This window comes from Gopherus flavomarginatus, chromosome 2 (genome assembly GCF_025201925.1).
Source record: "Gopherus flavomarginatus isolate rGopFla2 chromosome 2, rGopFla2.mat.asm, whole genome shotgun sequence".
Taxonomy (NCBI): domain Eukaryota; kingdom Metazoa; phylum Chordata; order Testudines; family Testudinidae; genus Gopherus; species Gopherus flavomarginatus.
This window is the reverse complement of record NC_066618.1, coordinates 245,560,064-245,571,929: the sequence shown is the minus strand read 5'-3', so window position 1 is coordinate 245,571,929 and position 11,866 is coordinate 245,560,064. Positions and strand designations below refer to the sequence as shown.

Below are 11,866 nucleotides of genomic sequence, written 5' to 3'. Positions count from 1 at the left end.
TTTTGCCACCTCACTGTATATCCCCTTTTCCAGATCATTTATTAATATTTTGAATACCTCTGGTTCCATTACAGACCCCTGGGGGACACCACCATATACCTCTCTCCAGTCTGAAAACTGACCAATTATACCCTTTGTTTCCTATCTTTTAACCAGTTGCCAATCCATGAGAGGACTCTTATCCCATGACAGCTTACTTTGCTTAATAGCCTGTGGTGAGGGACCTTGTCAAAGGCTTTCTGAAAATTTAAATGGGTGATCCAGTTGATATATTGTCCATATACTTGTTGACTCCCCCAGAGAATTCTAGCAGATTGGTGAGGCACGATTTTCCTTTACCAAAAAAAAAAAAAAAATATGTTGACTCTTCCATAAGAAGTTATCTTCTTCATCTGTGTCTGACAATTCTGTTCTTTACTATAATTTAAACCAATTTCCCTGGTACTGAAGTCAGGCTTATTGGACTGTGTAATGATGCTGGTTCTGGCAGGACCCAACTGAGAGTGCCAATTCAGGATAAATTGCTTAAAGCAGGACAGTTACAGCCCAAGGCTGGGGTTTCTACGCACACCAAGGCAAACCAAGCCAGCCAAATAGAGAAGACTTTGGTTTTACCCCACTGGCTAACCATAAGTCACAAAAGCAATTCCCTTAGACACTCCAGTTTCCCAGCATCACCACCAGTGCCACTCTTTATGGGGACAAATGGTTATGAAAACCAATACCCCAGTAAAAGAAAAGAGCTTCTCTTGATCCCAGAGGGCCAAGCCCCAGACCCAGGTCAATATTTAAAAGAGGGGGGGGAAAAAAACAAAAAACCACAAAACAGATCTTACCCACAAATCACGCTGTTGCCAATCTTTTAGAATCTAAAATCTAAAGGTTTATTTGTAAAAGGAAAAAATATAGATAAGAGCTAGAATTGGTTAAACGGAATCAAGTACACACAGTAATGGCAAAGTTCCTGGTTCAGGCTTGCAGCAGTGATGAAATAAACTGCAGGTTCAAATCAAGTTTCTGGAGTGCATCTACAGCTGGGATGGGTCATCAGTCCTTTGTGTAGAGCTTCCGTTTGTAGCAAAGTCCTTCCAGAGGTATGAAGCAGGACTGAAGACAAGATGGAGATGAGGCATCTTTATCCTTACTGTGGAAAATTACAGCAAAATTGAATCTGGAGTCACATGGGCAAGTCCCTGCATACTTTGCTGAGTTACAAGGCCTATTTGCCTTCTCTCAATGGGTCAATTGTATAGCCGATGGTCCTTAATGGGCCATCAAACAGGCTAGGCAGAGCTGACACCAGCTTGTCTGGGGCGTCATACAGAAGAACAGCATAATTTGAAATACAGACAGTATATAGCCAATACTTATAACTTTAAATACAAAAGTGATATATGCATACAAATAGCATAATCATAATCAGCAAACCATAACCTTGTCTTAGACACCTAGACCTCCTTTATACCAGATTTGGTGCCACTACATGACCTTGGTTGCAACCATGTTATATATGGTCCCAGTTCAAGTCAATAACATGCCAGCCTGTACTTGCTGGGATCACCAATGGAACTCTTTAAAAATTGGCATCACATTAGCTATCCTGCAGTCATTTGGTACAGAACCTAATTTAAATGATAGATTACAAACCACACTTCATAGTTCCACAATTTCACATTTGAGTTCCTTCAGCACTCTTAGGTGAATACCATCTGGTCTTGGTGACTTATTGCTGTTTAGAGGTGGTTTTGGAACAAAATTGATAATGACACCTCAGTCTGGGACAGTTTCTCAGATTGGTCACCTAAAAAGAATGGCTTATGTTTAGGGATCTCCCTCACATCCTCAGCCATGACGATCAAAGCAAATAATTCATTTAATTTCTCCACAATGGCCTCATCATCCTTGCGTGCTCCATTAGCATCTCAATCATCCAATGGCCCCACTGGTTGTTTAGCAGGCTTCCTGCTTCTGATGTACTTAAAACATTATTACTACTTTGAGTCTTTGGCTAACTGTTCTTCAAGTTCTTTTTTAGCCTTCCTAATTATATTTTCATACTTCACTTGCCAGAGTCTATGCTCCTTTCTATTTTCCTTGCTAGTATTTAACTTCCACTTTTTAAAGGATGCCTTTTTGCCTCACTGCTCCTCTTCCTTTGTTGTTAAGCCATGATGGCACTTTTTTTGGTTCTCTGTTTTTTAATTTGGGGTATACATTTAAGTTGGAGTCTTTTAAAAAAAAAAAAAGTTTCCACACAGCTTGCAGAGATTTCACTTTTGGCACTATACCTTTTAATTTCTGTTTAACTAACTTCCTCATTTTTGTGTAGTTCCCCTTTCTGAAATTAAATGGTACCATGTTAGGCTGCTGTGGTGTTTTCCCCAGCACAGGGATGTTAAATTTAATTATATTATGGTCACTATTACCAAGTGGTCCAGTTACATTCACCTCTTGGAATAGATCCTGTGCTCCACTTGGGATTAAATCAAGAATTGCCTCTCCTCTTGTGGATTCCAGGACTAGCTGCTCCAAGTAGTAGTAATTTAAGGTGTCAAGAAACTATCTCTGTATCCCATCCTAAGGTGTCATGTACCCAGTCAATATGCGGATAGTTGAAATCCCCCATTATTGAGGCGTTTTATTTTTACAACCCCTCTAATCTCCCTCAGCATTTCACAGTCACTATCACCATCCTTGTCAGATGGCTGGTAGTATATCCCTACTGCTGTATTCTTATTATTTGAGCATGGAAACGCTAGCCATAGAGATTTTAAGTCACAGTTTGGTTCATTCAAGATTTTTACTTTATTTGATTTAATGCTTTCTTTCACATATACTGCCACACCCCCCACCAGCAAGACCTGTTCTGTCCTTCCGATATATTTTTGTACCCTTGTATTACTGTGTCCCATTGATTATCCTCATTCCACCAAGTTTCTGTGATACCTATTATATCAATACCCTCATTTAATACGAGGCATTCTAGCTCACCCACCTTATTATTTAGACATCTAGCATTTGTATATAAACACTTTAAAAACGTGTCACTTTTTAACCTATCTGCCATTGCATAATGTACAGACGCTCTCCGGGTTATGCAAGACCTGACTTACGCAAATTCGCACTTACGGAAAAAGTTCCATAAGCCAGAAATAGGATTTTCGAGTTGAGGAAATTTTTTCATAATGTATGGGTATACATTTCCAATGCACACAAAATTTGAGTTATGCAATGCTTTCTGGAATGGAATAATTGTTTAAGTCATCTGTAACTGAATGGGACTTTTTCATTTGGCTTTCCTCATCAGACCCTCCCCTCCTAAATTGGAGGGAAAGAATCCCCATTAGTAGATCCTCCCCTAAGGTATGTCTCTAACTGAACCATACGCTCCTTTGTACCTGTCAATTTTCCCCCAGTCCTTAGTTTAAAAACTGCTCTACAAAACTTTTAATTTTATGTGCCAGCAATCTGGTTCCATTTTGGTTTAGGTGGAGCCCATCTTTCCTGTATAGTCTCCCCCTTTCCCAAAAGTTCCCCCAGTTCCTAATAAATCTAAACCCCTCCTCCCTACACCATCATCTCATCCATGCATTGAGACCCTGCAGTTCTACCTGTCTAACTGGCCCTGCATGTGGAACTTGAACTATTTAAGAGAAAGCTACCATAAAATATCAGGGTTGGAAGGGACCTCAGGAGGTCATCTAGTTCAACCCCCTGCTCAAAGCAAGACCAATCCCCAGACAGATTTTTGCCCCATCCCTAAATGGCCCCCTCACGGATTGAGCTCACAACTCTAGGTTTAACAGGCCAATGCTCAAACCACTGAGCTATCCCTCTCCCCAGATGGTTTAGCCTGGAGCATATGGTTCAGACAGACATACCATGGAGGTCCTGACTTCAATATCTTGCCTAAAAGCCTAAATATGGACTCCAGGACCTCTCTCCTATCCTTCCCTAAGTCATTGGTATGGTGGGTTGGACCCCCCTTCCAGGATACCACCTAATCTCCTCCGCCAGCCTGGGCTCCCTTACACTGTTTTGCTGAACTAAGCTCTCTGGCCTCCTCCAGCAAACACACAGGTCGGAACAAACCCAGCTGTATAATCATACAGACACTACAATCACCTCTGCTCGGAAATTGCCAGGCATTCAAGTGCACATCACCTCTGGAGTATAAACCCAAAGTTGTATTATCTTGCACTGCACAGAAAACTGTACAGTGTAAGCTTATGAAGTTCACTCCCTCCCTCAATGTGAAGGAAGATATGCACAGCTTTCCCCCCAACCCCACCCTTATTATGAATTGCACAAACTGGGTTTTAGAAAACAAAACAAGTTTATTAACTACAAAGGATAAATTGTAAGTGATTATAAGGGATAGCAAAACAGATTACTGAGCAAACAAAACAAAAAACATAAATGAAGCTTAATACTATTAACCAGTTAATTTAGTGTAACAAATTCTCACTTTAAGTGTTGTTTTTTGTAGGTTGTAAAGTTTCTTGAAGGTAAGGTGCAAGCAGTGCAGTTTAGATCTCCAGGCATTCCTTTCACAGGCTAGACCTTTCTCATGTGGGTTCAGCCCCTGCCTCCCAACCCCTTGAGCTTAGTTCCTTTGTTTCTTCAGGTGTTTTCAGCAGTCTTCCTTCTTGGGTGGGAGGGCAGTGGAGAAGAACCCTGATTACCTCACTTCCCTGCTTTAAATAGGATTTATATATGGTACAAATCTTTTGTTTCAGTGCAATTCCCTCACCTCCTAGTGGAAAAATACCTGAAGTCCAAGATGTAATCCAGCACCATGTGACATCATTACAGCATTCCAGGAAACTTCTCAGGAAGGTGGGAGACTAGCATCTTCAGAGTCCTATTGTTCTCCCAAATGTCCCATCCAGACTGATTGCATACTGTCTGGTGGACGTCCCCCAAATGTAAACAATATTCCTAACTTCAGATACAGAAATGATACATGCATACAAATAGGATAATGAATTTCAGTAAAACAGAACCTTTCCAATGACACCTCACATGACCCATCTTGCATAACACATTTTAGTTATGTCATATTCATATCAGAAGCATATCTCTATGAAGAATATGGGGCATAGGCTCACAGTTGATATTTACATGTTCCACAGCCAACAGCTTCTCCCCAGCACTACACACAAGTCTATCTAGTGTGACAAAGTTCCATCCTCATCTTCATGGATCCTGCGTTTCCTGACAGATTTCACTAGCCTCAGAGGCTCACCGTGATCCTCTCCTTAACCCTTCTCTCTCTAGGGACAAGGGTCACAGTCTACTGAGCCATTTTCACCATAAGCCAGTGAGGGAGGTGAGGAGAAGCTATCCTCCCTAGCACAGTCTCTGTTGTCTCCCAGTCTCAGTGATTAAGCGGGGGGGGGGGGGGGGGGGGGCAGGCCCAACCTCTACTCCAGGTTCCAGCCCAGGGACACCAATAGTATCAGCTATAGTAGCTGATCTTTTAGGAACAGGACACATACAATTCCCTGGGCTACTTCCCCACAGCAGCCCCCACTTCCTCAAGCTCCACTTCACCCTTACCTCAGGGCCACCTTCCTTGTACCTAGTATGGTGTATACAGCTCAGTCTCTCCAACAGCACAACTCCTTACAATTCCTGACATACATACACACCTGACTAACTAACTGGGAGGCTTTTTAACTGGTTTCAGCCAGCTCCTGATTGGCTTCAGGTGTCCCAATCAACCTAGCAGTCTCCACTGCCTTCTGGAAAGATCTTAATTGGCCCCAGGTGTCTTAATTGACCTGGAGCAGCTGCCATTTACTTATCCTGGTACCAGGGATTTGTTTAACCTGGGGCTAATACAGCTATTTGGCCTTGCCCCGTCACGGTAGATATCTTGAGAGAGCCACAACCTTCATACCAGGCAGGCAAGTCACCATGCAATTCTTGTGGTCATCCCAAACCCACCTATCTAGGTTTAACAATTGAATTCCCCATAACTATTACTATTCTCTTCCCAGTAATTGGAGTTCTCTCCCCTGGAGAGGTATCCTCAGTGTGAGAGGATAACCATCACATCATCTGGAAGGAGGATCCCAACTATGGGATTGTTTCCCTCTACTCCAGTTGGATGTTCTCTTTCTCTGAGACTTTCATCCTCCTCAACAGCACATAGGCTGTCAGACCAGGGGTAGGAACATTCTACTGTGTCCCAGAAACTCTCATGCATGTACCTGTCTCCTTTAGCTCCTCCAGTTCAGATACTCTGATCTCCAAAGCCCATATACGGTCTCTGAGGGCCAGGAGCTCCTTTCTCCTAACGCACACACATGCAACCTGCCCATACCACAGATAATCATACATGCTGCATTGAGTATAATAAACTAGATGCCCCACTCTGTTGCTGGACTTCTGCCTGCATTCTCTTTTTACTCCTGCAGCTCGTTCCATTGTTGTTTTGTTTTTATCAGGGGCTGTATTTGCCTTAAGTTTAAAGAATGTTAAGTGTATCTAGCTCCCCACTAAACTCCCTCGCAAAACACCCCTGTTTGCTAGCTCCTCTGGTTGCTTAGGAGAGGGCTTTTTAAAGCCCTGGTCTTCCTCAGTAGCCCTGCCCCCTGGTTAAGGGTTGATGGGTGCTAAAGGGCTTAGGGATCAAAGCCTCGTTAAGAAGTTCTCAGCCTTGCCTAGCAGGCTGCTAGGCTCAGCACACAATCCCCCAAACAAATAGACCACATGGTATATTTCAGTCAAGCAGTAAGTACTCCACAAACACACTATGGACAACAAATATACCCCAAAGGTCATGTCATTGCTTTTTTTCAAAGTACATGTGTTTTGTCATATGTCATGCATAATGCTCAAATGCCCTACTGAGAGGGCCAAATATGTTTACTACCAGTATTCGGTTTGTATTCTATGTAAACTCATTAAAAAGAAAGAGGAGAAATCATGTTCACTGCTTGCAATTTACTCCTTTTCTCTTTAAGTTTTGTATAAATGTACAAACAACAACAACTGCTCTTCCTTGGGGAGCAAATCCACTAAATCCTCTTGATTGATTCATTTTACATCTCCTGTTCTTTTCAATGTATATATTTTAAAAGAACCAACTCTATCCCCTTGACTAGAGGTAATTGATAAACGCTGAAGAAGTAAACCTTAACGTATAACTTTGAAGTTACAAAAGACGCTTAAAAACAAGGAAGTTCAGAGTTAAGGCTCAAACTCCACCTTTAATTTGGCCCACAGTATCTAAGTATTAGAGAACTCAAAGAAACATACACATGATATATTCCAGATATGTTGCTATCCCAAGATACAATAGGATTTTTTAATTAGTTTGCTTCCATATGAAGAAGCCGCACCTCAGCAATTATGAGATCATTAATACACACCTTTAGAAGTTTCTTCTAACCTTTAGGCACACACCTTACTCCCATTAGCCTTAATAGAAGTCACAAGTGCACTGAGGGGGAAAACAGGCCCACTTAAAAAGTTATACAATGTATACCTATTAATCTTCAGGTCATGCTTAAGGTCAAATATTCTAAAAATGTTTATGAAAAGTACTTACTAGGCAAGCACAGAGGCCTCTTCAGCACTGGGACAGATCTACAGGCCATTAAATCTATAGAAAATCTTTCCTTTTTTAAACCAACGCCAAGCACTCATAGTAATCGAAAAATTTTAGGGCATTTTTTATGGGGACTGGGGGCATTTTTCGACCATGTCGTTCAAGTGTTAGGGGGTGGGAAGGGGAAATGTGACAAGGAACACTAAGCATGAATGAAAGATATGCATCTTATTTGAATTTTTCCCTCCATCCCTCACTCCCTCCTCAAATTCCAGTTCCTTAGTTGTGCTTCTTTGCTTTGTGTGTAGAGTATTAACAGCAAAGCAACTGCACTACTGCGTTCTGAAATATGCTACATGGACATCTCACAGATCAGGAGTTGAATTATTTTCATTTTCTGTAAGGACACTCAAAAATGCAGCAGATGACCACAGTTCAAGAACTATGGCTGAAGAAAGACAGAGAGTGGAAATTTTTTTCAAATTGGAAATAGAAAATATCTCACTGTATTAGCCATCTACTTCTTGATGGGACTAGTATTGTAACTTATGTACTGGTAAGTCTTTACTCTTCAGTTTCCAGCAATGCAATTTACAGCTTCTCTTCCTTAAATTTTGTATAACTGTACAAATCAGTTCCAGCTACTTAATCTGTAAAAGTGGTCTGATCAGGAATGAAGTTGTTAGGTATACATCTTCATACATGCTGTGTCCTGGAGTTAGATTACTAGACAGTGGATCTACATTTTCTCATGCTACCAGGTTGATTTCCATACTAACACATCAGGAAGGATAGCAAGAGCAATTAGGTGTGTCAGAAGAAAATAGAAGTGAGAATGCATAAACTGTACAACTAGGGAAATGCAACTAGATGGAGCTACTATAAGGTGAGCACAAAACTGGTTGGAAAACTGTTCTCAGAGAGTAGTTATCAGTGGTTCAGTCGTGCTAGAAGGACATAATGAGTGGGGTCCCACAGGGATCAGTTCTGGGTGTGGTTCCATTCAATATGTTCATCAATGATTTAGATAATGGCATAGAGTACACTTATAAAGTTTGCAGACAGTACCAAGCTAGGAGGGGTTACGAGTGCTTTAGAGGATAGGACAAACTGGAGTCTGAAGTAAATAGGATGAACTTCAGTAAGGACAAATGCAAAGTTCTCCACTTAGGAAGGAACAATCAGTTGCACACCTACAAAATGGGAAATGACTGCCTAGGAAGGAGTACTGCGGAAAGGGATCTGGGGGTCATAGTGGCCCACAAGCTAAATATGAGTCAACAGTGTAACGCTGTTGCAAAAAAAGCGAACGTTCTTCTTGGATGTATTAGCAGGAGTGTTGTAAGTAAGACACGAGAAGTAATTCTTCCACTCTATTCCACGCTGATTAGGTCTCAACTGGAGTATTGTGTCCAGTACTGGATGCTATATTTCAGGAAGGATGTGAACAAATTGGAGAGGGTCCAGAGAAGAGAAACAAAAATTATTAAAGGTCTAGAAAATGTGACCTATGAGGGAAGATTGAAAAAATTGGGTTTGTTGAGTTTGGAAAAGAAAAGACAGAGACGGGACATGATAATAGTTTTCAAGTATGTAAAAGGTTGTTACAAGGAGGAGGAAAAAAATTGTTTTTCTTAACCTCTGAGGATAGGACAAGAAGCAAGGGGCTTAAATTGCAGCAAGGGAAGTTTAGGTTGGATATTAGGAAAAAATTCCTGTCAAGGTGGTTAAGCACTGGAATAAATTGCCTAGGGAGGTTGTGGAATCTCCATCATCAGAGATTTTTAAGAGCAAGTTAGACAAGGATCTGTCAGGAATGATGTAGATAATACTTAGTCCTGCCATGAGTGTAGGGGACTGGACTAGATGACCCTCAAGGTCTCTTCCAGTTCTGATTCTATATCTGATATGTCACACAATAGCTGGTTTGGTTTTTGTTTGTTGATGGGGAGAAACAGGCCTTTTTGTAAGTATCTTACATGGCGACTGCCTTCTTTGCAACACGTCTGTACAGTACCTAGCACAATGGAGCCCTTATCTAGATAAATGTCTATCAGGGACGGTCTAGACAGTATTTGGTCCTGCCATGAGGGCAGGGGACTGGACTCGATGACCTCTTGAGGTCCCTTCCAGTCACAGAGTCTATGAATCTTTGATTGCAATTCAAAGGTGCTACCATATATAAATAATAAGATTAATTATATGCCTCAATTAAACATTCACTCCAGTGATGGCTGCATTTCAGTGGCTGTCATAAACAGATAGCTAAGGGTTAATGTCTCTTTCACCTGTAAAGGGTTAACAAACAGTGACCTGCAACACCTGATCAGAGGACCGATCCAGAGACAAGATACTTTCAAATCTGGGTGGAGGGAAGTTTGGGTGTGGGTCCTTTGTCTGTTCTCTTTCTGGGTTCTGAGAGTGACCACATGAATCTCCAGGCTCTTTAATCTTCTGTTTCCAATTGTAAGTACAGAGGTAGAAAGACAATATAGGCTTTTACATTGTTTTTCTGTATTTGCAAATGTGTAGTCTGCTGGAAATAGTTTAAATTGTATTTTTTCTGGATAAGGCTGTTTATCCGTTTTCTATAAGCTAAAAGACCCTGTAACTGTTTACCATCTAGATGCAGAGATAAACCTCTTACTTTTTTCTTTCTTTTTTATTAGAAGCTTCGCTTTAAGACCTGTTTGATTTTTTTTTTCTCCTAGTTAACGCTCAAAGGAACTGAGTCAATGTACACCAATTCCCAATTGGTTGGTTGGGAGAAGGGAAAGAGAGCAGAGGGGAGGGAAGGATAAGTTTCCTCTTTGTGTCACATTCAAGAAGCTTGAATCTGTATTGCCCTGAGGGAGGGAAAGGTAAATTTCCTCTTTGTGTTAGATTCACGGAGTTGAATCACGGTGATCTCCTAGAGTACCCAGGGCGGGAAAGATCTGGGAGGAGGTAAAGAGAGGGGAGGGAATGGTTTATTTCCCTTTGTTGTGAGACTCAAGAAATCTGGGTCTTGGGGATCCCCAGGGAAGGGTTTGGGGAGACCAGAGTCTATCAGGCACTCTACCTAAGTCCTGATTGGTTGCAGCCTATCAGATCTAAGCTGGTAATTATTAGGGGAATTCATGCTAGTTCCCATATTTTGGATGCTAAGGTCCAGATTTGGGAATTATACTATGACAGTGGCATATCAAGTGCCTTGGCTCTTATAATAATAAAGAAATCTATCAAGAGTTTAGGTAGGTGGGGTGGTGGTGGTGTCGAAATACTTGTCTTCAGCACCTCTTTATTGGTTGTTGCCATCTCTCCTCTCTAGTAGGGCGGAGGCAGATGGGGACAGATAAGGCTTCACAGGCAGCAACAAAACGCACGTTTGCTTATACTGCCAGTAACAGGATGTGGAATGGATCGGGGGAGTGAGTGGTGAGAGACCCCCAAATGTGAGGCTGGTCGTGTGCGTTGGAAAGGGCTGGGCTGGGCCGGGCCGGGCCAGAGGGTGACTTTGCCAGGGCAGAGACCGAGTTAGGACGGGGTGGGGGGAGTTTGATGCCGGGGGGGGGGGTGGGACCAGGGGAGATTTTGAGGGGTCCGAATGCGGCGGTTTGGGAACGGGGGTGATTTTGGCGGGGTGGGGGGTGATTTTGGTGGAGGCCGGAGGGGGCCGGGTGGGGAGGGGGGTGATTTTGGCGGGGGCCGGGTGGGGAGGGGGGTGATTTTGGCGGGGGCCGGGTGGGGAGGGGGGTGATTTTTCCGGGGGGGGTGATTTTGGCGGAGGCCGGAGGGGGTCGGGTGGGGACGGGGGTGATTTTGGCGGGGGCCGGGTGGGGAGGGGAGGGGGGTGATTTTTCCGGGGGGGGTGATTTTGGCGGAGGCCGGAGGGGGTCGGGTGGGGACGGGGGTGATTTTGGCGGGGGCCGGGTGGGGAGGGGAGGGGGGTGATTTTTCCGGGGGGGGTGATTTTGGCGGAGGCCGGAGGGGGTCAGGTGGGGACGGGGGTGATTTTGGCGGTGACGGGCCGTTGCTACAAAACACAACGTTTTGAAAAGGAACGAAGCACAGACCCCACCTTAAAGCAATAGTCGGGGCAGGCCCCGGCACCCGGCCCTCTCCCCGGAGTTTACCGCGCTCCCCTCCTTACACACGCTGCCTCAGCAAGTCCCTTACTATCAGACTCACCGCACTAGCCCGTTGTTTTCCTTCCTCTGATTGGTTGACTGGTTTGTCAGTTAAATAGCGGCTTGCGTTGTCAGCCCCGGAAGCGCGAGCCTGGCTACTCCAGCTCGATGGCATTTCCCATTTAGTTGGGGGCAC

General features: G+C 43.3%; 1 long non-coding RNA gene across 1 annotated transcript; it reads right to left on the bottom strand.

The window, feature by feature from the left end:
• Window positions 1–399: 399 nt before the first annotated feature.
• Window positions 400–11,836, bottom strand: LOC127045424 (uncharacterized). The gene is made up of 4 exons (XR_007772688.1): window positions 11,732–11,836; window positions 7,383–7,453; window positions 4,772–4,945; window positions 400–1,144 (listed from the first exon to the last, which is right to left on the bottom strand). It is a non-coding gene; the product is annotated as an uncharacterized LOC127045424 (long non-coding RNA).
• Between the last annotated feature and the right edge of the window lie 30 nt (window positions 11,837–11,866).